This window comes from Jaculus jaculus, chromosome 1 (genome assembly GCF_020740685.1).
Source record: "Jaculus jaculus isolate mJacJac1 chromosome 1, mJacJac1.mat.Y.cur, whole genome shotgun sequence".
NCBI classification, from domain to species: Eukaryota; Metazoa; Chordata; class Mammalia; order Rodentia; family Dipodidae; genus Jaculus; species Jaculus jaculus.
Window position 1 is genome coordinate 44,265,892 of NC_059102.1, and position 16,956 is coordinate 44,282,847.

Consider the following 16,956-nt stretch of genomic DNA (forward strand, 5'->3'; position numbering starts at 1 on the left):
GCACTGTCTTTAGCGCTACTTGCTCCATATGCCGGCTCAGCACGTCTGGCCCATGCGTTCTCAGGACACGCATTTAACCTCCTTGACTCTCTAGTAGAATGAGGATGGTAAGCCTTTGTCTTTGGGGTTTATTGTACAGCATACATGGATTAAATCAGACCTGCACATAAAATGTCAGCTATTCCTTTTAGAAATATATTTTTGTGATAAACAGATCAAATCGTGGCCTTTGTATCTTAGTGGGGGAAGAAACAAAATAAACATCATAACAACAGCTTGTACTAACAGCATCTGTCAGTCATTGCTCTAAATATTTTACATATTTTGGTCTTCACAAAAGCCTAAACTATGTATGTATATCCATTGTCTGCTTACAGATAGGAGACAAAAACTTGGCTAACTAGTAATTTGCACAAAATCACATGGCTGGACAGTGGTGAGGTCAGGCTCAGAGTCCAGCAACACAACTGCAATGACTGCACAAGAACATAAGGCCCGGGGAGAAGAAGGGACATGAGGAGTATGTCCATAGGAGGAAAAGAGGCTGAGGAAGGGCTTTGAGAAGGTGACCTGGAGCTGAGAGTGATCACAGAGGTAAAGGGAGAGGCAAATGCAGAGGTTCCAAGGGAGGAATGAGGTTTGTGCAGAGGAGCAAAAAGGCCAGTGTGGTGTCTACTCAATGACCATGAGGAGCAGGGTACAAGACAGAGCTACGGAGCTAGGAATGTGGACTATTCTAAATTCACTTTGGGCCATTATTGTAATTAAGGTCTCATTTTTCTTATTAGCCAGTGAGACAAGCATGGTGTTATTAGTTCTTTTTAATTTACCAATTTTGTGCATAAATCTGCTTGTGGCATATATATATATATATATATATATATATATATATATATATATATATATACACATGTTCATATGTATAGGTGTATGTGCACATGGATGCATGAGCCTGTGGGCATGTGGAGGGCAGAGATCAATATCAGGTTTCTTTCTCAATCACACTCCACCCTATTCTCTGACTGAACCTAAAGCTCACCAAAGCCCCAGGATTCCCTATCTCAACTTCCCTGGTGCTGGGATTACGGGCATGAAGCACCACGCCTCACATTTTACATGGGTTCTGGGCATCTGAACTCAGGTCTTCATGCTTGTGCAACAAGCACTGTATGTGAGCCACCTCCCCAGCCCAGTATGTTACTTCTATGGCTTGTTAACGCCAGATGTTTAAAGTCTTTTTGTTGCTTCTGAGTTAAACTTTCAATGTAATTAGGAAAAACTTGGGCTATGCTGAAAATGAGAGGTGGCTTTGCATACCGACCCTGTCGCTGACCAGCGCCCATGGGCAGCTGGCGTTTGCTCTCTGAATCTCTTTCAACATCTAAAAGAGGTCATATTTCCTTTATAGTGTTTTGTCAGGAATGCAGCAAACAAAATAGCATTCAGTAATTGTTTCAAAGTCTTCTTCTTCTAATAGTCTGATTTCTTGCCCTTAGAACTGCCTAACAATAATGCACAATAAAATTTCCTTTCAATTTCCTAACTGCCTTGGATGGTGTCCATGGGAAAAATGTCCTCTAATCACTGTCTGGGCTCCATGGAAGCATAGCATCCACATGCCCTTGACCTGTTCTCATTTTTTTTTGTCCTTTGCAGGGGACCTTCTTGTCAATGAGCCATGGTTTCAAAGCTGCCTATTGTCTCACAGCTCACCCAGGTAGTATCTCACTTTTAGCTCACAGATGCCAGCCCACATGGGATCACAGGACAATCAGTGGGACATACCATTTGAAAGAGAGCCAGGCAAAAGCCCTGCCCTTGCTGGGTGGGCACTCACAAAAGCATGCTGTGTGATTGATCTGCTCCTGCCAACTGGCTCCTTACAAGAGAGAGATCTTGGAATTCCTTCAATAGACAAATGATTCTTATTTTAACTTTAGGTCAGTTCCTCAATGATAACATTACCCAGGACACTCTCCATAGACTGATCAGTACTATGGTTTGGATCTTGACCGTCTCCTAATGCCCCATATGTTAAAAGTTTGGTTTGTAAGGTGATAGTCTTAGGAGGGGGTAGAAACTTTAAGATGTGGATCTTGGCAGGAGATCTTTAGATCACTGGAGGTTTGCCCTTGACAGGTAGAGTAGAACTCTGGCTCTCTCCTCACTTCTGACTTCCTGGTCATGAGCGAGTGGTTCTGCTCTGTCTCATGCTCCTGACATGATGTACTACCTCACCACACCACACCCCCAAAACCAACAGGCAATTGATCATGACCGAAACCTCTAAAACCTTGACCCAAGCTAAATCTTTTCTCTTCATAAGTTGATTATCTCAGGTGTTTGTTATAATAATGTCAAATTGTCCGACTGTCCAAGTTACAGCTATATCAAAAGAATTTTGGCTTTCCCTCTTTGTATCTGTGCCCTAAAGCCTAAGACCTGGATTCTTGTTCTTTCTTCTCTCTTAAATTTAGTGGTGGTGAGTCATCTGCAGCAAGTGACTCTTCCAGAACTACGTTTACCACCCTGTGAGGAATCGCAGGGCGTGTGTGATATGCAGAAAGGCAATTTGCAAGTATGCTCCGAATGTCAGGGTGCAGGTTGGCAAGGCTGCGTGGATTCGGCTCATGTCCAAGTCTGGCCATTGAGTTTGCCCAGGTCCCTTTGGTAGCCACTAACTTCTATCTGTTTCTTCTCCTTGATTCCCTGCTCACTTGGAAACCTGCACTCTTTCCTCCATTTAGACTCCTGGGCCCAGGAGAAAATGCCGTTGATGTTCATGAGCTGCCCTTCTCATTTGAGTTCAGAAAGTTATTTTTTCCTTGTAGGTGGGTATGCACTTCTTCCCAGATCTTGTTCTTGTTATTGCTATTTCTTTTTCCTCAAAGAGGAATTTATGTTTACAAAAACAATTGTACATTAAATCTTAGGAAAGAAGACCTCCCTCCCAGGAAGGGCCCAGGTTGTTTGTGGGAAAAGAGATCTAGGGAGGAGAGAATAAGTCAGATCATACTTTGATCTCTAGCAAGGTGGAGACTGCCAGGATACTGTCGGGGGCCCAGTCACCCTCACTGCCTAACAAAGCTACATGATTGTTATTTTTTAAATTTTTATTTATTTATTTGAGACAGAGAAGGGAGGAGAGAGAGAAAGAAAGTGATAATGGGCATGCCAGGGCTTCTAGCCACTGCAAACAAACTCCAGAGGCATGTGCCATTATGTGCATCTGGCTTATGTGGGACCTGGAGAATTGAACCTGGGTCCTTAGGATTCTCAGGCATGTGCCTTAATTACTAAGCCATCTCTCCAGCCCCTACATGATTATTTTTAATCTTAATAAAAACAAAGAAGATCCATAATGGTAATTTGTCCTGATATTTATCAGACCAGACAGCAGTTGCCCTATAAATATTTATGAAATTGAATTAATGATTTGATAAATATACCAAGCTATTTAATTTTCAGAAATCCACCTCAGCCCTTATTGTGTATACCTCGGCCAAGATATTTTCAGACTTACTTCTTGGGAAGCCAGGAGACGCTTTGTCACAGTCCTTCTAAATGGAGTAGGTGCCAACGGGTTGGGGGCAGAAAGAGGTAACAGTCACGAAAGATAGAGGCTGAGCTCTGATTGACTCAAGTTGCAACCTGATCTATCATCTGCAAGATTAACTGTAATAGGGTAAGTGAGGATTGACAGTGTCCTGTACCACCTGGCCTCTGGTATTGCAACGGTGTGCCTAGGGCATTGGCAACTATCACACTTACCAGCACAGACCAATATAGAATGCTCTTGGCTCTTGGCAGAGGCTGTGACCCATTTAACTCTGTGTTCCCCAGACCTGGGCCTGAGAGGAGGTCAGGTAGCTTATCAGGCAGTTAGGGTGACTGCACCCCTGAAAGTATCCTTGCAGTCTCTACTTTAAAGTCTCTACTTCAAAGAAATATCTGACTTCTTATCTCTCACACATCTGTTTTTCCACTAACAACCTGGGCCCCTCCTGGGAGGGGGGGTCTTCCCTAGGATTTAATCCTAACATTGTGGTTGGTCAAGCTCAGCCCCTAGAACTTTATGACATGGCTAGATCCCTTCTTGAGATAGCCTCTAGCCCAGACCAATGGGCTGTTTCTCTGGTTCACCTGAGCTGGAAGATAGGACCCACCACTATAAGGTTATAAATATGTTTACCAGAAAAGGGAAACCTATCTTGGTGGCCTATTTATTACTCATCAACTTCCAGGTTCTGGTGAGTCCCTCCCCCATCTTAGCCCACCTGAAACAAGGGGAGAACCCCTGACCCCTACCTCCCACATGGGCTTTTTATACCCTCTTGCTCTCCACAAAGAGCAGGAGCTCCTAGTACTTTTCTTTCCTCTCTAACTCTCTTTTTACATTTCTTTCAGATCTACCACATGGCTGTATTCATTTTCTTTTACTTGGTTCTGTACTTCCCTCGATAAATATGGGCTGTAGAGATGGCTTAGCAGTCAGAGCATTTGCCTAAAAAGCTAAAGGACCTCAGTTTGATTCTCTAGGACCCACGTAAGCCAGATGCACAAGGGGGCACATGCATCTGGAGTTCATCTGCAGTGGCTGGAGGCCCTGGAGTGCCCATTCCTTCCCTCTCTCTTTCTCTCTCTCTGCCTCTTTCTCTCCCATAAATAAATAAATAAATAAAATAATTTAATAATAATCCAATTCTTTGGTTAGAAAAATAAGGAAAGTATAAGAGAAAAGTAAAACACCAGACTTGATTTCTACAGACAGACTGTTTATTGAAAGAGACAGCAAGGGGCAGCAGCCTTTCCACAGGATGACGGCTGAAGCACTGGGCCAGGTTGGAGTGCAAGCTTATAAGGAAGATCCTAAGAAAAACAGACTATACCAGATTCAGGTCCAAAGGAAGGAGATAAAGAACTATAGTTATTTGTGTCCTTGCTCAGAATAAGCTTTTTTTTAGCCAAATTGTCTAGGGGGATATCCCACCAGATGGTTTCTGTTACCTCAAGGTTTTTTGAGCTACGGGAAATTTATCAATCAGGAGTAACCTGTCAAGGCTACATGCCTCTGTGACTTCTTTATTGCCTGCTAGTTTTAAGGAGAGTTATTAACTCTTTAGTTCCCTTTAGTTTTCAGGGAAGGCTATTAACCCTTCAAGAATTAGACATGAACCTAGGGTTTGGGGTTCAAGGATTTTCCTGAACCCCTAACGTCCAGTTTCAGGCCCAATATATAGGTATTCCTTGTCCAATGAAAGACTAAATCAAGATATGTACAATATATGTAGGAACCCTATATAAATTTTAGAGAGAAATATTGGACTTTCTCTGGCTTTGAAGTGTGGATATGAGTTGGCTACATGGTATGCTCCTTGATAGGAAGCAACCAGAAGACTCCACAACTTAGAGGAAGGAGCTTTCAGCATGACTCTGGGAAGATGAGCTCAGCTGGTCAGCTAGGTTAATACAGAGTCATTCAAATGGCATCTCTTGAGTAAACAGATATAAGCCTGGGAGACAAAGAGTAGCGGGGACTTCTGTGGTTTCATACCAGCTGCTTCTGCCTTGATCTGCAGGACTCTGGAGAAGTCTGAATCAATTTACCTAAGAGGTCCAGACATTATGTGTGTGTGTGTGTGTGTGTGTGTGTGTGTGTGTACATACACATGTGCATTCATGTGGAGGCCAGAGGACAACTTTGAGTTATACATAAAAAGGAGAATGTGGATCTAATCAGAACATATAAGGCCTACAGAAGAAAAAGTGACTATGTTTGTATTCTAAGCTAGTGAAGAAGGTTAATTGAAGGATATTTGCCAGGCAACAGATATCCAAAGATCAAAGGGGTAGAGATGGAAGTGAGTCTGCTGTGGGGTTTTTAGGACTGTAAGACATCTTAACTCCATGATGAAATGTCAAAGTGGTTAGTTCTCAGACATGAGCCCATGTGAGTAAATCAAGTTAGGTTATAGATAAGCTACTATGGTGGCAGGCCTGGAATGTGGAAACTATTCAAAAAGCTTTGGCTTTTGGAGCATGTAAGACCAGGATGTAGACCATTTTGTTTTGTTTATTTGAGATACAGAGGTAAAGAGGCAGAGAGAGAAAGAAAGAGAGAGTGAGACAGAGACAGAATGAGCACACCAGGGCCTATAGCCACTACAAATGAACTCCAGATGCATGTGCCACCTTGTGCATCCAACTTTATGTAAGGGCTGGGGAATAGAACCTGGGTCCTTTGGCTTTACCAGCAAGTGCATTAACCACTAAGCCATCTCTCTAGCCCATGTAGATCATCTTGATGGTGTCTTGAGAGATAGTGGCAGAGCAGGAATCTGTCTGTAAGGAAGGCTGTTAATGCTTGGAGAACACTTAAATCTTCATAATCACCAGTCCCTAGTGAGTGTCTGCCACGTAGTAGTGTTAGTGAAGACTTGTTGAATGGAACTGAATGTGGTGACATGATGGGAAGAGTTATCTATAGGTGCCATGTAGAGCTTACGGGTTCAGAAACTGAGAGACCCAGATTCCAAGTTCTGGCATTTTCTATGTAATATTGTGAAACTGTTTTCACCTTGTTTGAATTTCAGTTTTTTTAGGTGTGAAGACCTTTCAGCTATTTATTCATGAATTACTTGACCACAGTCAAATACAATGTATTGTGCCAGATTTGGAGAAATCAAAGAGGAGCAATCAAGAGAGCTCATGATTTAGTTGTCTAGACACATAAATGAACATCACAAGATGTTAGGTGTGAGACGGGATCTTAGGTGCTGTGCACACCCCTGACTACACACCCATTCTGCTCTTTGCCTTCCTTGCAGAGTGTTAGATCTGTCCAGGATCTGTTCCAACTCCGTGTGCCGTATAGCTCAGGGAAGTAGAGCCTACCTCCAGCTTGAGAGCCATTTCTCAGAAGGAATGCCATTCCCTCATTTACCAGTGATTGAGCCAGAAACAGACATTTGGCTTGTGTCTAGTCAAGGAGAGACTCGACACCAGAAGGTTCACAGAAAGTTCACTTGCATAAATGGTCTCTCCTCTTCTGTCATTCTCAGCCTTAGATGTATATAACTGCCATCCCGTGATCAGCTTGAAGATGAAGTTGATGCAAAGGATACTAGAATAAAACAAGGTAAGAAGAAAAGAATCTCCAAGCCTTATGGATTTCTCTTAGAATGTGTTTTGTGAAATATCACAGTCCTTGTTTGGTCAGTTTGTAACTGAATTGCACCTGATGCAATAAGATGGAGGCCCAGCTTTAACAAGTTAAGGGACACTGATTCTTTTAAAATATTTTATTTATTTATTTGAGAGAGAGAGAGAGAGAGGGAGGGAGGGAGAGAGAATGGGCACACCAGGGCCTCTAGCTAATGCAAATGAACTCCAGATGCATGCGCCACCTTGTGCATTTGACTTTATGTGGGTCCTGGGGAATCAAACCTGGGTCCTTTGGCTTTACTGGCAAATGCCTTAACCACTAAGCCATCTCCCCAGCTCCCCCCCACCACCTTTTCCTTAATAGCAACGTATAGGGGCTGGGAAGATAGATCCACAATTAGATTGCTTGTAAAGCTGCCAACCTGGGTTCAGTTTCCAAACCCCCACATAAGTTGTATGCAAAAAGTAACACTAGTGTCTGGTGTACACCCACACACCCACAAATAATTTAAAAAAATACATAGCAACATATTTCATTCAGTGCATCAGTATTTATAATGCAGATGTAACTTGCAAGTATCCAAAAGTAGGATATAGCTTGGAGCATTTTCCAAGATGTGTGTCCATGGAAACTATTGGGAAGGAAAACTCATGGGACTGAAATTCAACAGAAATGCCACTACAGGCAGTGGGGGACCTAGGGAGACCTTGAAGCCTGTAGGTGATAGCATTGCATGTCTCTGACCACACTGGGTCATGTCTCTAGTGATCATGCAATTTAAAGAAGCTCAGGAAAAGTGTCTCCGACAAAGGTTTCATAGCCCGGCATCTGGTTTCTTAGGCTCCTGCCAGTCCTCGAATACTGTGATGCCTGTGCGTGGTGCATTCATCTCTGAACATTGAACACAATTTCCCTTCTTCATTTTTGTTTTCGGTCACTTGCTAACATCTGTGTATGAAACTGAAATCTCTCTCTGTCTCCCTTCCCACCATCTCTCTCTCTCTCTCTCTTTCTCTCTCTCTCTCTCTCTCTTTCACACACACACACACACACACACACACACACACGCATACACACTTCAGTCTTTTGGAGTGAATTATTTAAAGTGGTTAACTGAATGAACCTCTGCTCAGTGAGTTCTGATAACATTTAAGTTAGGCTTTGACCACATTTTTTTTTCTTCTCAATTTCATTTTTTTTTTTCCAACAGAGAAGTGGATTGAGACTGTAAAGGGCAGTTTTAGAACTTTTTTTGGCAGTTAGTGACGGGTGGACAAATGGCATAAAACAGAAGAATATCCTCCATTCCAGATGGAAAAAGAAACCGCTTCTGGTGCTTTTCTTGACTTATGTTAAATTTATTGCATCTTTTCCACTGAAACCACCTCTGCTTCAGATGCAAAAGCGGGGGTTGGTAAGATGGCTCAGTGGATAAAGCACTTGCTGGGCAAGTGCAAAGATCTGAGTTCAAATCCCCAGAACCTACCATAAAGCTGGACATGGTAGCACACATCCACATTCCTAGCGCTCGGACAGGGAGAAGAGAGGCAGAGCCTGCAGGGCAGCTAGCCTCGCATACGCCGTGGTGAACAACACAGACCTTGCCTCAAACAAGTGGACGGGGAAGACTGGCCCCGGAGGCTGTCCTCTGTTCTCCACACACACTCCATGGCATGCACGAATGCACACGCGAACACACACACACACACACACACACACACACACAGCAAAGAAGAGAATAATGTGACAGATCTCCATGTTAAGTGTTAAGTGACTGGATCCTCTAGATGAATAAACTACAAGTGTGGGCATTGCAGTTACCCTCCATTCCCTCCACAGAAAACAGACATTGATAATACCTCCCAGGATGGCGGGACAGTTCCGCGCGCCAAAGGGCTTAGCAGCAGTAGAGCTCCCGTGAGGGGCAGGGGCCGCAGGTTTCCACCCGCGTGCTGCTTTGCAGTAAAACCACCCCTGGGAAAAACCTCTGCTCCACTCAGAGGATGTCTGTGGTAGGTGCTAACTTCGGTGAGCTGGGGGCTTCAGCTGTTGCCATCTCTGCCTCAAGGCCCAAGCCTCACATCTCCCCACTGGGTATTTCTCTTTTATTATTATTTGTTTTGTTTTTCAAGGTGGGATCTTGCTCTGTACCAGGCTGACCTGGAATTCACTATGTAGTCTCATGCAGGCCTGACTCTCAGCCTTCTCCTACCTCAGTCTCTGAGTGCTAAGATTAAAGACCTGCGCCACCACGCTGGGCCTTTCATTATTCTTTAAGAGTACTAAACTGCTCAGCATGGGGGTGCTCAACTCAAAAGCCCCCCAATTGTCTAAAATGATGTGGCCAAACCTAAAAGAGAGATGTGTTAAAAAGCACACGGAGGGCCAGGCAGGGCAGATGAGTGGACTTTCATTGCGGGCAATGATTGCTTATGTCTTCTATCATATATAGGACAAAGAAGGAGTTCTATCAATCAACAATGTGAAATTAAAAATTAACATGCTTATGTTTGCTTGGTTGTAATCTTTGAATTGGTCAATACCAGAGGCTGGTTTGAGGCCAGCCACAGATTCTGCTAGAAGACCAGCCAAGGTAACCAGGGCTGAGAGCCAGCAGTTGGACAAGACCAGAATTAAACGTGTCCAGAATATAGGTGCTCACAAAATACTTAGGGATTTCTTGCTGGGGGCTGGTGTTTGTGGAGTGGGTGTGGAGGCTTTGAAAGAAAGAGCGCAGCGCCTCCATCTCTCTGGTCTATTTTCCCCAAGACAGCCAAGCACATTAGGTGACATCTTTTTCTTTCCTCCTCTTTTCTCTGCTCCTTCCTGTCTCCCCTGCCCTGCATGGCAGCTGGAAGGGTTAGGGAGCTGGTCAGAGATGGACATGAAATGCAGTAGGAGAAAGGTGTAACAAGTCAGAACCCGAGATGGCTTACTCCTGCTTACTCCCTTCATTCAGAGGTACGTGTGACTATACCTCAGAAATGCATAGTCACTTACAATTATTTGCTTAAAATATATGTGAGCACTGTAACATGAAGCGTCCCTGCAAAAAGAAAACCACACACTTTAGTTAAGGATTCTAGAAGGGCAAATGACTGTACTTCATAAGCATGGAGAGTTAAAATGTTGCAGATTTGGAGCCAAAATATCTTGGGCTATTATTAGGCCCTTTGAAGGACCCTCATGGCCTGTTCCTGTCTTAGATGTAACATACTTGTGACTATCATATGTGCCATGGTGTGCATGTGAAGATCCGAGTTACATCTTGTTACCTTGTTTTTTTGTTTGTTTGTTCAGAGAGAGGGAGAGATGGGTGGGGAGATAATTGGCATGCCAGGGCCTCAGCCACTGCAATCAACCCCCAGACGCTTGTGCCATCTAGTGTGCATGTGAAATCTTGTGCACGTGTCACCTTTGTGTGTCTGGCTTATGTGGGATATGGGGAGAGATCGAACATGGGTCCTTAGGCTTTGCAGGCAAGTGCCTTAACCACTAAGCCATCTCGTCAGCCCATACCTTGTTTTTTGAGTCAGGGGACTTTTCTTTCCTTTTTTCCTTCTTTCTGTATCTCTTTCTCTGTCTCTACCACTGGGAAAGCCAGTTTAACTGACCTGTGAGCTTCAGGATTAGACTGGCTCTGTCTCACTTTGCTGTAGGTCCATTGGGATTATGGATGTGTACACCACTTTTTTGTCTAATTTTATGTAGGCTCTAGGGACCAAACTCTGGTTAGCAGGCTTACAGAGCAAGTGCCTTTAGCAGCTGAGCCATCTCCTCAACGCCTACACCCAGTGTTTGTTCCCCGTAGACTCAGGTGTTTTATTAAGCTTGTAACTTGGGTCTTCAGACATCTGGACTGAAGAGGCGTCACTGGGGGAGGATCCTGGAGTCCAGCACAAAGGTGTGTTTGGGGGTGGATCTGAATTACAGCCCAAAGGTATATGGAGAGGTTTGAGCTCTGAGTGTCCTGGTCTTGTTTGCTCTCGGAGTTTATGCTGCTGCTTTTGGTGTTTGCTGGCTGTTTGGCTGTTTCTCTCTGCTTGGCTGTATGGAAGAAGCTTCTTCCACCACTGATGGGACTTCCCCTCTGGATCTGTAAGCTTGAAACAAATCCCTTCCTCCCCTAAACTGTGCCCAGTTTGGATGTTCACCCCAGCAACATGAAACTGTCTACAACACCCAGCTTTTATTTTTAGGGTTAAAAAAAAAAAACACCATTGTGATTAAAATGGACTAGAAAGATGTCACAGTGTTCACTGGACACAGTAAATAGGTATCATTTAGGCCCTGAGGGTAGAGAAAAGAGGATACAACGGTTATCGCTCAAATCAAGACACAGTCAGGCAAGTACTCACCCAGCAGGGCAGAAAGTGCTTAGAGCTTGCCAAAATATTGCCTTTGCTTTTTTTTTTTTTTTTTTTAATTAAAAAGTAAAAGCACTTGGAGTCCCCAGGAGTAATTATATACAGTATGGTTCCAAAACAAGAGCACTTCTTGACTGAGAAGGAGGAGGTGTGACTCTCCCTGGCCTAGGAAGCTCTAATCTGGGTCTGGTCTCCAGGCTGCCTCTCCCACCTGGTCTAGTTTCTATCCAGGCTTCACCAGCTCCTTCCTAGTTATCTTTATCCTTGAAAGGGCAGGAAGTGAGTCTCAGGAGAGGATGGGGCATGAGGAAGAGGATACTCACTGATGGAACCCAGTGTTCATGCAGGAAGGCTCCAGGAACATCAGTGCTCACACCCTCACTTCATGGAAGAGGAAATAAAGTCCAGAAAGGTTAAGACTTGCCTGAATTCACACATAGTTAAAGTCAGGGTGGGCTGAAACCCGGGTTTCTGATTTGGAGACTCTGAGGTATGCTGGTGCTCCTAGACAACTCTGGCTTCCTACTGGCCTGGTGATTATTTTGTCTCTCCGTCACTACAAGTGCTTCCAAATAGTTCACTAGGCCTATGACTTTGGTCCATGTTCTCAGGCTATAGTTTCTATCCTCAGGAATCCAAATGCATGCTGGGGAGAGTCCTGGCTCAGCCTGGCCAGCAGCATAGTCTGGGCCAAGTAGACCACATTTGGCTACCTATGGGACACAAGCCAGTCATGTTTGGAATATGATTTTGGTGGGAACTGCACAGCACTAATCTTATGTTTGGCAGGTTGGGTCCATAAGTGGGAACAGCCAGTATGAATAACATTGGGAATAGGGTGGGATAAGTAGATGTAGGTTACATGTGCTGTGTTAGTTTTTCTGAGGGATGAAGAACCACCTGTTCACCCTGGATAGGGCACCTACAGATCAAAGAAATGACTGTATACAAGTCTAATTTGGTGGACCAATTGTTTCATTGGGGTTACTCACAATAGTATTGGTGAGGGGTTATTTCTGTGATTCAAGTGAACTAAAGTTCCCAGAAATTAATCTTAGCACCTGTGTTGAAGATTCTACAAGGTTAAATGACTGATTAGAACACCCTGACTGAAGAACATTAGAATGTTGCAGACAAGAGCCAAATCTTCTTAGGCAATTTTCAGTCCCTTGGGAAAATATTCATTGCTACCCCTGTGTCAAATCTAGCATCCTTGTGACTAGAAAGACCTTTAAAATGGTTCTTAACACACCACTAGTTTCCACTAATCCAAAAGCTAAGGATATTGTCAGATAGCACCTGAATCTAATAGTGGAGTTTTCCCTGCTTTGCTGTGACCCCTTATCTGTGATCTCCACCAAGGCATTTGGTAAATGCCCTGATTGATGACTTTCTTTGTTTTGTAACTAACTGAATCTCATGTAACCACTTCCACAGTGGAATGTGTCTTTCCGAGCAACCTGAACCTATATTTTTAGGCCATGGTCACTCAAATTTGGCTGTTTTCTTGTTCTCTTAGAGGTGACAGCTGTGTTTTGTATTGATGGTTTTTATACCTAGATGTTGAGCCCCAAGCAGATCCACCTGAATCCCAGAACAGTGATCTGCCACAAGTCAAGTTGTTTATGGAAACAAACCAAAATCTGTGCCAGAACTCAATGATGAAAACTGGCTTATAGATGTATTAGTACTAGAGGATTTAAATTACTCAAGAGAGTTAAACATGAATCTTCAAGGTAAAAATCAACTTATCAGTACAATATTTCAAATCAAAACAGTGTTCCAAATAAAACAAGGATTATTGCAAGCACAAATTTATGTAAATATTTTTATTCATTTTGACATATTGGTTAAACATAGCCCTGTGAACAGCAAAAATATGTACTTTATGCTTTTAGAATTGGTACAAGAATTTGAAAGCAGATTTCAAGATTTCTGGGAAAATAGTCAATATTTTGATGAATTTGTGATGTCATTTTTCATCTACATCAATACCTCAACTGCTAATTTTCAAATGGAATGCACAGACCTGCAACTTGACTTTCAACTTAAAGAAAATTTTGATGCTGTCTCTTTGCTAGGCTTTCATAGTCCTACCTTCCCAGAGACAAATATCCCTTGCTTCACAATCTCATCTGCTGCATGCTGCTGCTTTTAGGCAGCACCCACATTTGTGATAAGTCTTTTCAAGAATGACAGTATCTGATGAGCATGTTGAGATCTCAATGAGCCTTGCAACTACTTCCATCAGACCAGGTATCCATGTGCATGTTTCTCTAATACATCAGATATCCCACTTGTTGTATGTTGTCCTCTTTTCTTATATTTCTTAATTAAAATATGAAAAAATGAAGTTTGTTACTTAAATATGTTCATTTGCTTTATTAACAATTGTAAACTTGGGGCCTAGTCAATAATTTTAAAAGATTTTTGAATTAGATGTGTGACATAATTAGGAGTATTATGTGAGGATATTTTTTATTTTTGCCTATTTGTGGTGGGGGTATCACAAAAATTCTGTGCAGGGTTTCTGTTGTTGTCGTTCATAGCTTTTGTGCATTTAATGTGTGTGTTATTTCAGGCAACACTTCATCCAGTATGGTCCAGAGAAGCCAAAAGGTTGGACACCCCTGCCTTAGAGGGTATATTAGAACTAAAAGATACATTATGAAAAGTCTATTCACACTTGTTCACTCTCAGTCACCCTTTTCTGACTTCACCTTTTCCTCCTCATTATCTCCAAGAAAAGTAAAATTCTATTTTAAAAGAAAATATTTTGGACTGTGTTAAGATAAACCTAGGAGAGACAAATCCTATGTTATTTACAGACAAAAACTTTGGCTAAAGGACTTTGTTTCTGACATTTCCTGAATCATATTGAAGGAGAATAGAGCAAGGTGACTTTTTTTTTTTTTTTTTTAATAAGCAATCAGCCAAGGCCAGAGGCCCAAGGGGGCTCCACCTTGCCCACCCTGGAAGGATCCAATCTTATTCAAGATGGCTTCAAACAGCAACTTGATGATAATTTCCTGCCTTTTTATGCTTAGCCCACCTGTGAACTGGCCTCTCTCAAGTCAGCCTCTTGAGTGTACCAACCAATCAGGTCTTTCCCTTATATACTTGAGTCTGATCCTAAACCTAATGTTTGGTCAGTGTAAAGGAGCCTAACTGCCTGTGTAAATCTCTCTTGGTGCCTATTCATCCTCTGGATCCACCTGGGTACAATTTGTAAGTCTCTCTTGGTCTCTTCTCCCTCTTGCCAGCCTGGCTGGGAAAGGGGAGGATTTCTTTTTGTCTGTTCACTTTCCTGCCAGAGGTCAAGGGAAGGGTTAAATTCCATAAAGATTCAGGAGATCTCAGACCCATGGATCCCAACTTTTGGGTCCTTTGTCTAAGTCATCAAATAATTGAAAACACAGACTCAAGGGTAAATAATAAATTATGAGGTTTATCTTAGGTAAGAATTAGGATCCAGAGGAAAGGCTAGCAGGAAGACCCAAGCCAAAGAAAATTTGTTCCATAGCCTATCTGGAAAGGGGGATGTGAGATGGAGAAAATCTCCCTCACATAGAGAAAATTTTGGGTACACACACACATACAAAGCAAATCAGGGGAGCCCAACGCAAAATCCCCCTCACATAGAGGGTTAGAGAAGACTATGAGATAGTAAAGAACCCAGAGCTTAAAGAGAGGTCACACATGTAAGCAAGAAAGCACCCCAAAATAACAAAAAAAAAAAGGGCTGGAGGAATAGCTTTGTGGTTAAGGCATTTGCCTGCAAAGCCAAAGGATCCAGGTTCGATTCTCCAGGACCCTCGTTAGTCAGATGCAAAAAGGGCGCAAGCCTCTGGAGTTCATTTGTGGTGGCTGGAAGCCCTGGCATGCCCATTCTGTCTCTCTCTCCTCTCCCTCTCCCTCTCCCTCTTTCTCTGTCAAATAAATAAATAAATAAATAAAAATAATTTTTTTAAGTTAAAAAAAACTAGGTCCTTAGCCAGGCCTATTTAAAATACATTTAAGAGTTAATGGTAAAAATTAGGGCTGAAGAAAAAGCTTGTTGTTTTATGACTTTATCTTAGGCCTAACAAAAATGTTAGAATGTTGAATTTAATGGTTTAGATTTAGTGTTTTCAAATGTTTATTCTGATATTAGACAAAAACAAACCCTTACTGCAGGTTTACAAGTGAAAGGACTAATTTCTTACATCTAAAGGGTGACTAAATTGTTAAAATAGCTTTTATTAGATGCTCACAAAACTCTAAAACTGCTTTTTACTTGGCAAAATTAAAATACAAGTTTAAAAGATAAAACATTAAATGACTGTTAGAGTCTCAGAGGTCCCTACCCATGACCCTCTCTTCCTTCCTTAATCACCTGGCCAAAACTCAGTAGGAGATCTAGCCAACCGGGCTTCTTCCCTGAGCATCCCCACAGCCCCATAAGGCTCCTCCTGCCATTGGGCAAGTCACCACAGCCCTCACAGCATTGGCACAAAATGCCCTTAGATGCCATTCTCTCTTTCTAGTCCTCTTTACTGAAGTAAGCTGTCAGTTATCCGACCTCAGTATCACTCTGTCATATCTCTATCCCTCTGTACATCTGTGTGATCTCTCGCTGTCCCTGTCTGCATCTTCCTATACACATATGTCTTTTGTTCTCTCTCTTTCTTTCTTCCCTCACTTCTCCATTCATACCTGGCTCCCCTCCCCTGCTAATCCATCACCGGGAGCTGTCCTTTCTGGGCCACTACAAGTCAAAAGGTTAGGGCTCAAACCAGAGGACTGAGAACACACCTTTTTCTTGGGAATGTGGAGTTTATTTATTAGTGCCTTAGAGAGGGGTTTTAGGAAAAAAGGGGAAGGGCACTGAACCAGGAGAACCTATGGTGGGTTGCAGTGCTGCCAGCCCAAAAGCAAGGGAAGAGATAGAGATAGAGACGATGAGAGAGGTGTGTGTATAGGAAGAGGCAGAGACAGTGAGAGATCTCGAAGAGAGAGATAGAGTGGTCAGAGAACACGCACCTTATTTCAGGAAAGAGGGCCAGAGAGAGAGAATGGTACTAAGGGCTTTTTGTGTCCATGCTCTTAGGGCCTGGTGACGTGCCCAGTGAAGGGAGAAGCCCTGTGGAGGTGTTGGGCTGCTCAGGGAAGAAGCCAGGTTGGCTAGATCGCCTGTCCAGGTTGGATTAGGAAGCAATGGCGAGGGTAGGGGGCTCTGAGACGAACAGTGAGCAGCTTACGTGAAGAGACACTTCTACGTGGTTCTGAGCTCTGCCCTACATAAAACCTACATACATTTCGCCAATGTTGACACTGTTAGTTTTGCTCCTGGAAAGATAAATAAAGATTAATTTATGGCTAGTAGATGTCATGAGATTAGCTTTTTGTTGTTGTTGTTTTTGCTTTTGGTGTTTTAAGGTAGGG

The 16,956-nt window shown here is 42.9% G+C and overlaps 1 long non-coding RNA gene across 1 annotated transcript; it reads left to right on the plus strand.

Annotated features, from left to right (window-relative positions):
• Nucleotides 1-499: 499 nt before the first annotated feature.
• LOC123457751 lies at nucleotides 500-13,783 on the plus strand. Its single transcript, XR_006635135.1, has 5 exons — nucleotides 500-594; nucleotides 1,657-1,717; nucleotides 7,062-7,138; nucleotides 10,017-10,126; nucleotides 13,614-13,783. It is a non-coding gene; the product is annotated as an uncharacterized LOC123457751 (long non-coding RNA).
• The last annotated feature ends 3,173 nt before the right edge of the window (nucleotides 13,784-16,956 follow it).